Source organism: Macaca thibetana, chromosome X (assembly GCF_024542745.1).
Source record: "Macaca thibetana thibetana isolate TM-01 chromosome X, ASM2454274v1, whole genome shotgun sequence".
NCBI classification, from domain to species: domain Eukaryota; kingdom Metazoa; phylum Chordata; class Mammalia; order Primates; family Cercopithecidae; genus Macaca; species Macaca thibetana.
In genome coordinates this window covers 50,971,641-50,985,419 of record NC_065598.1, presented here as the reverse complement: position 1 = coordinate 50,985,419, position 13,779 = coordinate 50,971,641, and the positions used below count along the sequence as shown (strand labels likewise).

Here is a 13,779-nt window from a genome sequence, read left to right as displayed (position 1 = left end):
AGAAAAGAAAAGAAAAAGGAAAAAAAAAAAGGATGACAGGTGTGCTGACTCCTAGTTTGATCCTCTTTCCTCTTTTGATTGATTCATCAGATGATAACCATTGTCTCTTCTCCATTAATCTTTTCCTTTCCCTAGTCAAGCTAGTAACTTAGAAGTCTCCCTAAATGGACCCCCTTCATTCCCCTCTCTATATATCTCCCAACTCTTCCTTCACCTCTCTATCTAGCTCCCATCTCCTACCTCTCTACCCATCCAACTGGTCAGATCAGTGGATTATATTTCCTTATTTCTCACCGTGACACCATTCTCCTTATCTCATTCTTTCTCTAGCCATACTAAATCATGTCAGGTTCCTTGAAACCCACATTGCTCTTTCTCACCTTCATTGCCTCTCTTCTCACTGGGAACACTCACTTATCTACTTATTCTGGCTTAATTATGTTCATAGGACTACTAATCCTTTGTATGTTTTGTTTATATTTTTAATTATTTATTGCTTATCTAATTTGTTACATCATTATTTTCCTATTTTGCAGAAAATTAAGCTCAGAGCGGTTTAGAAACCTTCCTAAGTGAGATTTGTATAATTCAGTGAACTAACCTTTTCCAAATAATCAATCATGAGGTTACAAGATCATGTATGGGTAAAGGATACATTCAAAATACAAGATAGCCTAATGGATTTAAGAGTATAAAAATGTCATTGATATGGTTTGATTACACATTGTAACTAACTTTTTTTTTATACTTTAAGTTCTAGGGTACATGTTCACGACGTGCAGGTTTGTTACATAAGTATACATGTGCCATGTTGGTGTGTTGCACCCATTAATGCGTCACTTACATTAGGTATATCTTCTAATGCTATCCCTGCCCCCGCCCCCACAATAGGACACAGTGTGTGATGATCCCCCTTCTGTGTCCAAGTGATCTCATCATTCAATTCCCACCTATGAGTGAGAACATGCGGTATTTGGTTTTCTGTTCTTGCGATAGTTTGCTGAGAATGATGGTTTCCAGCTGCATCCATGTCCCTACAAAGGACACGAACTCATCCTTTTTTATGGCTGCATAGTATTCCATGGTGGATATGTGCCACATTTTCTTAATCCAGTCTGTCACTGATGGACATTTGGGTTGATTCCAAGTCTTTGCTATTGTGAATAGTGCTGCAATAAACATATGTGTGCATGTGTCTTTATAGCAGCATGATTTATAATCCTTTGGGTATATCCCCAGTAATGGGATGGCTAGGTCAAATGGTATTTCTAGTTCTAGATCTTTGAGGAATTGCCACACAGTTTTCCACAATGATTGAACTAGTTTACAGTCCCACCAACAGGGGAAAAGTGTTCCTAGGTCTCCACAACCTCTGCAGCACCTGTTGTTTCCTGATTTTTTAATGATTGCCATTCTAACTGGTGTGAGATGGTATCTCATTGTGGTTTTGATTTGCATTTCTCTGATGGCGAGTGGTGATGAGCATTTTTTCATGTGTCTGTTGGCTGTATGAATGTCTTCTTTTGAGAAGTGTCTGTTCATATCCTTTGCCCACTTTTGGATGGGGCTGTTTGTTTTTTTCTTGTAAATTTGATTGAGTTCTTTATAGGTTCTGGATATTAGCCCTTTGTCAGATAACTAGATTGCAAAACATTTCTCCCATTCTATAGGTTGCCTATTCACTCTGATGGTAGTTTCTTTTGCTGTGCAGAAGCTCTTTAGTTGAATTAGATCCCATTTGTCAACTTTGGCTTTTGTTACCGTTGCTTTTGGTGTTTTAGACATGAAGTCCTTGCCCATGCCTATGTCCTGAATAGTATTGCCTAGGTTTTCTTCTAGGGTTTTTATGGTTTTAGGTCTCACATTTAAGTCTCTAATCCATCTTGAATTAATTTTCGTATAAGGTGTAAGTAAGGGATTCAGTTTCAGCTTTCTACATATGGCTAAGCCAGTTTTCCCAGCACCATTTATTCAATAGGGAATCCTTTCCCCATTTCTTGTTTTTGTCAGGTTTGTCAAAGATCAGATGGCTGTAGATGTGTGGTATTATTTCTGAGGACTCTGTTCTGTTCCATTGGTCTATATCTCTCTTTTGGTACCAGTACCATGCTGTTTTGGTTACTGTAGCCTTGTAGTATAGTTTGAAGTCAGGAAGCATGATGCCTCCAGATTTGTTCTTTTGGCTTAGGATTATCTTGGCAATGCAGGCTCTTTTTTGGTTCCATATGAACTTTAAAGCAGTTTTTTCCAATTCTGTGAAGAAAGTCATTGGTAGCTTAATGGGGATGGCATTGAATCTATAAATTGCCTTGGGCAGTATGGCCATTTTCAGGATATTGATTCTTCCTATCCATGAGCATGGAATGTTCTTCCATTTGTTTGTGTCCTCTTTTATTTCATTGAGCAGTGGTTTGTAGTTCTCCTTGAAGAGGTCCTTGACATCCCTTGTAAGTTGGATTCCTAGGTATTTTATTCTTTTTGAAGCTATTGTGAATGGGAGTTCATTCATGATTTGGATCTCTGTTTGTCTGTTACTGGTGTATAAGAATGCTTGTGATTTTTGCACATTGATTTTGTATCCTGAGACTTTGCTGAAGCTACTTATCAGCTTAAGGAGATTTGGGGCTGAGACAATGGGGTTTTCTAAATATACAATCATGTCATCTGCAAACAGGGACAATTTGACATCTTCTATTCCTTACTGAATACCCTTCATTTCTTTCTCTTGCCTGATTGCCCTAGCGAGAACTTCCAACACTATGCTATTTAGTCTTATTTAAGACTAGTGAGAGAGGGCATCCATGTCTTGTGCCAGTTTTCAAAGGGAATGCTTCCAGTTTTTGCCCATTCAGTATGATATTGGCTGTGGGTTTGTCATAAATAGCTCTTATAATTTTGAGATATGTTCCACCAATACCGAATTTATTGAGAGTTTTTAGTATGAAGGTGTGTTGAATTTTGTCAAAGGCCTTTTCTACACCTATTGAGGTAATCATGTGATTTTTGTCTTTGGTTCTGTTTATATGCTGGATTATATTTATTGATTTGCATATGTTGAACAAGCCTTGCATCCCAGGGATGAAGCCCACTTGATCATGGTGGATAAGCTTTTTGATGTGCTGCTGGATTCGGTTTGCCAGTATTTTATTGAGGATTTTTGCATCGATGTTCATTCAGGGATATTGGTCTTAAACTCTCTTCTTTTGTTGTATCTCTGTCAGACTTTGGTATCTGGATGATGTTGGCCTCATAAAATGAGTTAGGGAGGATTCCCTCTTTTACTATTGATTGGAATAGTTTCAGAAGGAATGGTACCAACTACTCCTTGTACCTCTGATAGAATTCAGCTGAGAATCCGTCTGGTCCTGGACTTTTTTTGGTTGGTAGGCTATTAATTATTGCCTCAATTTCAGAGCCTGCTATTGGTCTATTCAGGGATTCAACGTCCTCCTGGTTTAGTCTTGGGAGAGTGTAAGTGTCCAGGAAATTATCCATTTCTTCTAGATTTTCTAGTTTATTTGTGTAGAGGTGTTTATGGTATTCTCTGATGGTAGTTTGTATTTCTGTGGGGTCGGTGGTGATCTCCTTTATCATTTTTTATTGCATCTATTTGATTCTTCTCTCTTTTCTTCTTTATTAGTCTTGCTAGCGGTCTATTAATTTTGTTGATCTTTTCAAAAAACCAGCTCCTGGATTCATTGATTTTTTGGAGGGTTTTTTGTGTCTCTATCTCCTTCAGTTCTGCTCTGATCTTAGTTATTTCTTGCCTTCTGCTAGCTTTTGAATGTGTTTGCTCTTGCTTCTCTAGTTCTTTTAATTGTGATGTTAGGGTGTCAATTTGAGATCTTTCCTGCTTTCTCTTGTGGGCATTTAGTGCTGTAAATGTCCTCTACACACTGCTTTAAATGTGTCCCAGAGATTCTGGTATGTTGTATCTTTGTTCTCATTGGTTTCAAAGAACATCTTTATTTCTGCCTTCATTTTGTTACGTACCCAGTAGTCATTCAGGATCAGGTTGTTCAGTTTCCATGTAGTTGAGCGGTTTTGATTGAGTTTCTTAGTCCTGAGTTCTAGTTTGATTGCACTGTGGTCTGAGAGACAGTTTGTTATAATTTCTGTTCTTGTACATTTGCTGAGGAGTGCTTTACTTCCAACTATATGGTCAATTTTGGACTAAGTGCGATGTGGTGCTGACAAGAATGTATATTCTGTTGATTTGGGGTGGAGAGTTGTGTAGATGTCTATTATGTCTGCTTGCTGCAGAGTTGAGTTCAATTCCTGGGTATCTTTGTTAACTTTCTGTCTCGTTGATATGTCTAATGTTGACAGTGTGGTGTTGAAGTCTCCTATGATTATTGTATGGGAGCCTAAGTCTCTTTGTAAGTCTCTAAGGACTTGCTTTATGAATCTGGGTGCTCCTGTATTGGGTACATATATATTTAGGATAGTTAGCTCTTCCTGATGAATTGATCCCTTTACCATTATATAATGGTCTTCTTTGTCTCTTTTGATCTTTGATGGTTTAAAGTCTGTTTTATCAGAGACTAGGATTGCAACCCCTGCTTTTTTTTGTTTTCCATTTGCTTGGTAGATCTTCCTCCATCCCTTTATTTTGAGCCTATGTGTGTCTCTGCATGTGAGATGGGTCTCCTGAATACAGCAAACTGATGGGTCTTGACTCTTTATCCAATTTGCCAGTTTGTGTCTTTTAATTGGACTATTTAGTCCATTTACATTTAAGGTTAATATTGTTATGTGTGAACCTGATCCTGTCATCATGATATTAGCTGGTTATTTTTCTCGCTAGTTGATGCAGTTTCTTCCTAGCATCAACGGACTTTATATTTTGACATGTTTTTGCAATGGCTGGTACCAGTTGTTCCTTTCCATGTTTAGTGCTTCCTTCAGGATCTCTTGTAGGGCAGGCCTGGTGGTGACAAAATCTCTAAGCATTTGCTTGTCTGTAAGCTTGTTAGTTTTCCTTCTAACAGTCAGGACCCTCAGCTGTAGGTCTGTTGGAGTTTGCCTGAAGTCCACTCCAGACCCTGTTTGCCTGGGTATCAGCAGCGGAGGCTGCAGAAGATAGAATATTGCTGAACAGCGAGTGTTGCTGTCTGATTCTTGCTCTGGAAACTATGTCTCAGGGGTGTACCCCGCCATGTGAGGTGTGAGGTGTCAGTCTGCACCTAGTGGGGGATGTCTCCCAGTTAGGCTACTCAAGGGTCAGGGACCCACTTGAGCAGGCAGTCTGTCCGTTCTCAGATCTCAACCTCCATGCTGGGAGATCCACTGCTCTCTTTAAAGCTGTCAGACAGGGGCATTTACCTCTGCTGAGGTTTCTGCTGTTTGTTTAGCTATGCCCTGTCCCCAGAGTAGAAGTCTACAGAGGCAGGCCCACCTCCTTGAGCTGTGGTGGGCTCCACCCAATTCGAGCTTCCTGGCGGCTTTGTTTACCTACTTAAGCCTCAGCAATGGCGAGTGCCCCTCCCCCAGCCTCGCTGCTGCCTTGCAGTTAGATCTCAGACTGCTGTGGTAGCAATGAGGGAGGCTCTGTGGAAATGGGACCCTCTGGGCCAGGTGTCGGATATAATCTCCTGATGTGCCGTTTGCTAAGACCCTTGGTAAAGTGCAGTATTAGGGTGGGAGTTACCCGATTTTCCAGGTGTTGTGTGTCTCAATTTCCTTCGGCTAGCAAAAGGAATTCCCTTCTCCCTTGCACTTCCCAGGTGAGGCGATGCCTCACCCTGCTTCAGCTCTTGCTGGTTGGGCTGCACCCGCGGACCAGCGCCAACTGTCCGACATGCCCCAGTGAGATGAACCCAGTGTCTCAGTTGAAAATGCAGAAATCACCTGTCTTCTGTGTCACTCATGGTGGGAGCTGGAGGCTACAGCTGTTCCTATTCGGCCATCTTGGGCACGTCCCTGTAACTAACTTTTAAGAAACTACCACTTCTCAAGTTTTGATGTAGCATCCAGAAAGAACATCTGCAATTACCAGAAAAGGCTATTAAAATACACTTCTTTTCAACTAAAAAGAATAAGGAAAAGGAACCTCCTAAAGTTCACAGAAGTAAAACGTGAAAGATTTATGAGTATAACCTAGCCTTTTTGAACTCTCAGACTTCCAATAAGGTTATCTTTGCCATGTGGGTATGAGTGATTTGTAAATATAATATGACTTCTGTGAGATGTTTGTACTTGAGATATTTATAAAGAGGAATTAATGGCTAAGCTGGGCACTGAAAGATCAATAAGTAATGGCCAAGTGAAGGGGTAACTCTGAAGAGATGAGGCAGCAAGATTCCCTTCTTATGGGGATAGGACTCTCCTTGGATCTTGTTCCCCAGCTCCTTGAACAACTAAAATCCCTGGTAGTGGCAGGGTTTCAAAGATACACAGAGATGGAAAAATGCCCCACAAATCTCAGTGTGGCTTCTATACCTTCCCTCTCTGGGTAGCCTGTCTGCTGATCTGGGGTAAGCTTCCCCTACACCTCATTCCCATCTACCTGCAAAGGGAAAGACTTAACTCGTGGTTGTTTTGGCTTGTGGTGTGCCTGAACTCAGGCTGACTGAGAGCATGGTGGTGCCTTTACCATGCGAAGGAGGGGAAAATTCCTTTGGGAATTGTAAGCCTTGTGTAAGAAGTCCCAGTGATTTTACAGTCAATGGAACCTACCTGAGCTTTTACTAAGATTTCTCTGGATTTGCTGAGTGTCTATGTGACACAAGATGGGAGTGTCATGTAACATAACTGACAATTGTAATATTTTTCATTTATTGAATAGCTACACAGTGCCAGTACTTTACATATTTCCTTATTTAAGCCTCACAGCTTCCTGGTGAGATATGTCATATTTCTTCCTCATTACACAGATGGGGAATATGAGGGTCAGAATTGTTAACAGAGGTCAAGATCTCACAAAGTGCTTGTTGAATTTGGCATTTCAAAGTCAGACACTGGAGTCAAGCTACATGCTAGGATCTCTGTGATCATGAGAAAGTCACTTAATCTCTGATCCTCATATTCTTCACCTATATAATGAGGATAATTATACATCATAAAATTGTTGTAAGGATTACATATGGGATTGCACATAAATTGCTTTCAAGAGTATTGGGCACATATTGAGCACTGTATAAAATTGAGCTCTCATGATCCTTAGTGTCATTATTGTTAATAACTCAGTTATTTCTCACACAATTATCTATACCTCTTAATACTCTCAAAGGCTATCAGACACTATGTTTTTCCTGTTGTCAGACTGTCACATCCTCAGGCCAACATCTAATTTGCACTAAAGACACTGGTCTTCTATATGTGCTGTCTGGATGGCATGGACAGTACTTAATTATTTTTCATCCTATATTCTGAGTAGTACAGTATTAGTACTAGAAGTAAACATTTATTGAGAGACTAGTATACTGGCACTAATATCTAACGATAACCCTTTGAGGTAGGGTTTTGTTTTCCTCATCTGAATCAAACCGCTTTAGAAGCATAGACTATCTCACTGATCACAAAACCAAAAAGATATAGCACAGGATATATCTGACTCCAAAGCCTTTCTGCTCGAACTGCCTTCAGTTTCAGTAATGTACAATGTCATTACAGGCTGACTTCCCAGCTGAACATAGGCTTAGTGAAGGCAGTGTCCACAAGCATCACTCATATACTTATTCAAGTCCTCAGATAAGCGGAAGCTAAGACAAGATTAAATGTGCAAGAATCTGTTTTTGCCTCACCCAGCTTCTATTTTCTCTTAGAGGCATTTACCCTAATCAATTTCTTATGCACTTGATTGATTAATTTGTATTTAAAAATGATCATGAAAACAGTTTGGAAATTTCTTACAAAACTAAATATGCAATTATCATACAACCCAGAAGTTGAACACTTAGGCATTCATCTCAAAGAAATGAAACCTTCATGTTCACATAAAAGCCTGTAGACAGATGTTCATCACAGGTGTGATTCAATTTATATAATATTCCTATGGTTAAGGACAAAGGTGTTATGAAGGGAAGTGGGTATGGTTTTAAAAGGGCAACACAGGCCGGGCACAGTGGCTCACGCCTGCAATCCCAGCACCTTGGGCGGCTGAGGTGGGTGGATCACGAGGTCAAGAGGTGGGTGAATCACGAGGTCAAGAGATCGAGACGATCCTCGCCAACATGGCGAAACCCTGTCTCTACTAAAAATACAAAAATTAGCCAGGGGTGGTGGTGCATATCTGTAGTCCCAGCTACTCAGGAGGCTGAGGCAGGAGAATCGCTTGAACCCGGGAGGCGGAGGTTGCAGTGAGCTAAGATTGTGCCATTGCACTCCAGCCTGGTGACAGAGCAAGACTCCATCTCAATAAACAAATAAATAAATAAATAAATAAATAAATAAAGGGCAACAGAAAGGATCTTTGTGCTGATGGAACTGTTGTATATCTTTACTGTGGTGGTGGGTACATGAACCTACACATGTGATAAAATTTCATGGAACTAAACACACACACACACACGAATATAAGTAAAACTAATAAAATAAGTGCAGTATATCAATGTCAATATACTGGTTGTGATATTATACCATAGTTCTTCAAGTTGATACCATTGTGGAGAAACTGGATAAAAGGTACACTGGATTTCTCTGTATTATTCTTACAACTGAATGTGTATCTACAATGATTTCAAAATAAAATGTTTAACAAAAATTGATTTTATATGACATGACCGAATTTGTAATGAGATTTTGTGACCCTAAGCTTCCTTAACAGAGCCTCTCACTGACGCAGGGTGAGAAATGGGAGAAAACTAATAGCCTTGGTAATTGTTAAGCCATTTCATACTTCTGACCAAACTAGATATAGGAAATCTGTCTGTTGTAAGAGGAAACACATAGCATTTAAAACTGGATATCTGTTCTTGGGCAACTTGGATTGTTCCTGCCACTTACTAGTTATGCAGTGTTAGGATAGTTGTTTTCAGCTCTCTATGCCTCTATGAAACATTGACAACTCAGCATTATACGTTTGAAGACTAATGGATTAATGTGTGCAATTGTCTTAGAATTGTTCATGACACATGGAAAGTACTCAATCTATGTTAACCTGTTTCTGTAGGTCAGCATGTCTCAATAACTCTTTTATTTTCAAAACACTCAGTATGGCAACAGCATCTCAAGGACAACTACAATGTATCCTCCAAATGCCCATTACTTCAATCTACCCTAATATTTGAGTTGTGACTATACCATGACCTCTGGTGAAAGTATATAATATTCTGGCCTTTACACATTTTGAAGTGAGAGAAAAATCAGCAGGAAATAAGCCATTTCCATTTGGACACACATGGTGGAAAAAGTGAGGCAACTAGGAGAACTTGGATATAAGAAAAATAATATTGTAATCAAAGGATTAACTACAAAATCAGAACAGAGGTATGAAAATCACATTTAAAGATAAGATGGGCTCCTGGATGAAAACAAGAAACAGACTCAACTAAAGATATTACCACAGGTACTTCTCAAACTTTTATGTACATATACATCTCATGGAGGTCTTTGTTAAAATACAGAGTTTGATTCAAGTAAGAATAGGGTAGGGCCTGAGGTTTCACATTTCTAAGAAGTTCCTAAATGATACCTATGCTGCTGGTTCATGAACCAAACTTTGATCAGCAAGAAGGACCAAAATGGCTTGAGGATCTTCAGTTATATTTAGGGTTAAGACTATATATTATATTTAACTAAAGTGATCAAGACATATAAAAATGGTAAAATAACTAGCCTATGATTTTGTCTTTCTAAATGTTAGTACTTCTATATAAAATATGTTAATAATATTTCTCCTTGATCAAGTGGGGTTTTTTTTCTAAATGAAGAAATTTGCCTTTGAAGTTCTGTAATGTGTGTAAATCAGTTGGAAGTTAATTGAATTGAATCAAGGAATAAAAGTCACAGACAGTAATTGTTTGTGATGAATCCTCCCAAAAGATAATAATTGAGCTACAAAATTATAAACATTCATGTCCATTGATAAAATTAAAAGACATTCTCTCTCTGGAATGTGTATGTGAGTCTGTGTGAGTGCCTGGGGCCAGTTTATATATATGGCTGGATATGTTTTTGTAAGTGTTCTGTATTTCCTATTTTGGTATATGGTGGAACCATAAATTTTCAGTATAATATTCCAAGACCATTGAATCCTTGGCTTACAAGTTTAGGTAACATTTAACTAAATTGTTATCATAAATTGGATTATACGGAGAGTCACCAAATTCATTTTTGGACCTCTGCTCAAATTCCATTTGGGATTCAAAAATCCTTTTTATAGAAGGAAAAAAAAAGTATTGTAAACCTTCTTGGCTAGAGCCAGCCAGTGTGGTAGCAAGAGAGAAATAATCAATAAGAGGAAGGCAGAATAAAAAAATTGTTCATTAGTAGTTTTTGCAATAAGGCTTATGTTCAGAGCAGGTAATAAGGAAAAAAAAGAGAAAATGGTTTAAGTTGTTTCAATCATTTTTGACTCTCAGATATCACTTCTGGGAAAAGAAATGAGGATGACTAAAAAGACAGAAAACAAACAGCCCAGAGTGGCAAGGCGACCCCTTGTTAAAGTCCCAGATAATAGGATGTTAAGAATAAAATTGTTTAAATTTAAGGAATGTATTTTTACTGGTGTTATTGTAAAATAAGACAGTGCGTATAAAGGGTGCAGTCTACAGGGCAAAAATTCTTGTAATTTAATAAAATTCTACATAATCACTATGTGAATAGTTCTAAGAGGTCATCAGTACTTCATTTCTTAGTGGCCAATTAAATTTATACTTAGATTTGAGAATAGCTAAAACAAGAAAGCAGTTTACTTATGAGAAAACTGAGGAGTAGAGATGTTAAATAAGAAGTAAATATCTCCCATCAAAGAAAAGCCCAAGACTTGATGCCTTCACTGGTGAATTCTACCAGACATTTAAAGAAGAACCAATACCAATTCTACTCACACTCTTTGAAAAAACTGAAGAGAAGGGAGTATTCTTAAACTCATTCTGTAAGGTCAGCATTACCCTGATACCAAAACCAAAAATCAAATAATTTGATTTAAAAATGGGCAAAAGACCTGGATAGACATTTCTTAAAAGAAGACATACAAATGGCCAACAGGTATATGAAAAATTGCTCCACATCACTAGTCATCAGTGAAATGCAAATTAAAACCACAATGAGATATCATCTCACCTCAGTTAAAATGGCCTTTTTCTGAAAGACAGTCAATAATGGATGCTGGTGAGGATGTGGAGAAAGAGGAACCCTCATAGACTGTTGGTGGGGATGTAAATTAGTATAGCCACTATCGAAAACAGTATGGCAGTTCCTCAGAAAACGTAAAATAGATCTATCATGTGATCCAACAATTCCACTATTGGTTATATCTCCAAAGGAAATGAAATTAGTATGTCAAAGAGGTATCTGCACTCCCATGTTTATTGCAGCACTATTCACGATAGCCAAAATACAGAATCAACCTAAGTGCCCATCAGTGGATGAATGGATAAAGAAAATGTGGTATATATACAAAATGGAGTATTATTCAGCCATAAACAGGATGAAATCTTATCATTTGCAGCACCATGGATGAAACTGCAGGTCATTATGTTAAGTGAAATAAGCATAGAAAGACAAGTATTATATGTTCTTATCATATGTGGAAGTTAAAAGGTGGATTTCACAAAGATGGAGAGTGAATTGTTGCTTACCAGGGGCCAGGAAGGGTAGAAAGGAATGGAGGATAAAGAGAGATGATTAATGGGTACAAATATACAGTGATTGATAGAAGAAATAAAACCTAGTGTTCGACAGATCAGTAGGGTGAGTATAGTCAATAATCTAGTATACATTTCAAAATTGCTAGAAGAAAATAATTTGAACATTCCTAGCATAAAGAAAAGGTGAATATTTAAGCTGCTGGATATCTCAATTACCCTGATTTAATCTTTAGACATAATATGAATGTATCAAAACATCACATGTACCCTAAAATATGTACATCTTTATGTATCCATTGAAAAAGAAGTTAATAGTGATTAGAGAGAAATGCTAACTTGTAAGCTGATCAAACTGCTTGGTAATATTATGAACCACATTTTTAATAGTTCTGTTGAGTTTCAATTTACATATAACAAATTATATACATTTTGAGTATACAATTTGATGAATTTTGATATACGAAGCCATCACTATCATCAAGATAATAAACACATCCATCATACCCAATATGTTCTTCATGCCCTTTTATAATATTTTCCTCCCACCTTCCCTGCCCCTTCATTTGCAGGTAACAATTAATATGCTTTATGACACTATAGTTTGCAGTTTCTAAAGTTTTATGTAAATAGAATCATATAGTATGTACTCTGTCTTGTTTCTTTCACTCAGCAGAATTATTCTGAAATTCATTTATGTTTTTGCATGTATCAGTAGTTCAATACATTTAATTACTGAGTAGTATTTAATTTTAAGAATATACGAGTTTGTTTATCCATTTGCCATTGATAAACATTTGGATTGCTTTTAACTTTTGGCTATTTCAAATAAAGCTGCTATTAGAATATTCATGAACAAATCTTTGCATGGACAGATGCTTTTGTATTTTTGGATAATTACCTATGTAAATAATTTTTACAAAATGACCAAATTATTTTCCAAAGTGGTTGTATAATTCTACATTCCCACTAGCAGTATATGAGAGTTCCAATTATCCCATATCCTTGTCATACTTTGTATGGCCACTTGTTAATTTTAGTCATCCTAGTGGGTGTGTAGTGCTATCTCATTGTGATTTTAATTAGAATTTCCCTAATGACTTAAAGATGTCGAATCATCTTTTCTTGTGGTCATCTGTTGTCTCTATATCTTACCTGGCTAAGTGTTTGATGAACTACTTTTCAAAGTAAAACTGCGTGATATGTCCCTGCAGAGTATATAATATTCTGTCAAGTACAGTTTTTTATTCTGACACAATTAAGGCCTTAATAAATGAGTAATTCCTATTTATTATGGAAAATAATATTATTATATTGAATCCAGTATCTGTAGAATGACCCCATATCACCCAATCTTGTGTGGTTAGTAATGGAAACATTTCTTTCATTGCTTCATGATCTATTTAAACCAGGATTTCTCAATTTGGGTACTATAGACATTTTGGGCCAGATAATTCTTTATTGTGGGGGACTGTACTGTACATTGTGGGATGTTTAGCAGCATCCCTGGCTCCTCTACCTGCTAGATGCTACTAGGAAAATCCCAGTTGTGACAATAAAAAATATTTCCAGCTGTTACCAAATGTCCCTGAAGGAGGAGGGCAAAATTTTCCCTGATTGGGAATCACTAATTTAAACAAACCACTCTGAATTTTCCAGCAACTGCTATTCTCTTTGTTAGAAATATCTTCTACTACATCTCTAGTTAAGCCCTTCTCATATTACAAAATTTAGAGACATATATTTTCCTTTAGGCTGTCTTTACTGATCCACCAGACAAGGGAAAATACCCACTTTCTGTGATTCTACACCCCAGTATCTTTATCTCTGTGTAACACTGATCAAACTGTGTTGTCATTGTGTACCTGTCTTTTTTCTCTCTCTATTTCTGAGAGCTTTTGTCCACTTTTTCACTATTCCTGTAACACCTGGTGCAGCAAATGTTGAAGGAAGGAGTTAAGATACTTTCCATTTGTGTCCTTTGCTGACATGTGAACTACAGCTGGAAAGAATACATCATTTGCATTAC

The 13,779-nt window shown here is 37.6% G+C and overlaps 1 protein-coding gene across 1 annotated transcript in view; it reads left to right on the top strand.

Moving 5' to 3' along the window:
• The window catches only part of NUDT11 (nudix hydrolase 11), a 526,486-nt gene that overhangs the window by 62,516 nt on the left and 450,191 nt on the right, over positions 1-13,779 (top strand). The gene's annotated exons all lie outside the window — the stretch shown is intronic.